The following is a 1,524-nucleotide window of genomic DNA, read 5'->3' on the forward strand; positions in this document are numbered from 1 at the left end:
GATACTAAATTGTTTGGGTCAGTATCTGTCAGTTTATGGAAGCAGGGTAAAAGCTGAGGTTGATACTTTGAGCTCACATTTTTTAGTGAGATATCTACTTCAGTGAGATGTGCATAAGTCTTGAAGAGCTTTGATCTTTTTGCAAAGTGTGCACTGGAGATGGCATACTCAAGCCAGAGTATATGTCTTGCTCAGCCAGAATAATGTGGGCAGTGATCAAATGCTGGCACAGAGTCACTCATTTCAGATGACTGAGCACTTTCATCTCCCACTGTCTGCTGGTGGTAGCTGTACTGCCATCTACCGGATGATTCTTGCAACCTGCTTATTAGTGCCTTGTTCCAGAATCACTTTTTAATACAGCAGGCAGGTTTAACATATTATACTGGAAGACAGTTTCTTACAGTAGTGGATGAAGTACTTTAGTTAAAGTAGAGATACACTGGGGAAAAATAATAACTCCAGTAAAATTTAAAGTGCTCTCTTTTCAGTTTCACTTGATTAAAAGTACAACAGTATTTGCCTTCAAATGAACTAAAATATCCACAGTACTATGGTTTATTATGGCTATAATGTCCTGTTATAATTTTTGTCACAAGGCTCTTGCTTAATTAATTAATTTTATTTGAAAATACTTTAATGTTAGTCTTAGCACACCAGTCTATTAACAGAATTATATTAATCAAACACTGATTGATATTTATTCAAATGATTATGACCCCAAATCCTTCTTTTCAACTACTTTAGAAACATTGTGTAAATAAGATTACTTACAAAGTTAGAGTCAGGAGATTTTTTCCCATCATTCATTACTCTGAAAATGTTATGCTTACTGTTGAACTGATTCTGAACTGTATCTTCACACTTAGTAGATACCACCAAGAGTCAATCAAAACAAGTTCAAACCAGAGCTGATGCTCAACCTTGATTGGTGGCTTGCTGCTTGTTTGAAAAGTTAAGTGTGGCAGATATGTATGTGTATATATGGATTACAATAATATGTTACTCAAAAGAGTCAATTTGGTCCCAATATACTGTATAAAGTATTAATTGGCCATTTAAAATTTCTCACTCAAACCTACCTCAGCACTGTCCTTCCGCACCCTGCTGACGGTTGAATTCGAAGCGCATACCCCTTTTGGTACCTGAGGTGGAGGCACGTCGTCACAGTACATAACAAAAACTAAATTTTTCCAAATTTTTAAAGAATGTCTTTCAGAGATCCTGTGGATTAATTTTATTTAATGCAAACACTGGGTGCTGGGTCTGGGGTCGATCCTGGAAATACTGGGCACAAGATGGGAATAAGCTTTAGAAGGGAAAACAGCCAATCACAGGGCACTATGGGCACACCCATTCCCACCTAAGCAATTTAGTTCTACCTACAGGCATGTTTTTGAGCTCAGAGAAGACCAATGTGGACCTGGGGACAGTAACCGAAGGCAACTCTTAAAATAATAATAATAATAACAAAAATCGAATACAACTCTGAAATTGTATAACACTTTTACTCATGTATTTGTA

Source organism: Silurus meridionalis, chromosome 4, assembly GCF_014805685.1.
Source record: "Silurus meridionalis isolate SWU-2019-XX chromosome 4, ASM1480568v1, whole genome shotgun sequence".
NCBI lineage: Eukaryota > Metazoa > Chordata > Actinopteri > Siluriformes > Siluridae > Silurus > Silurus meridionalis.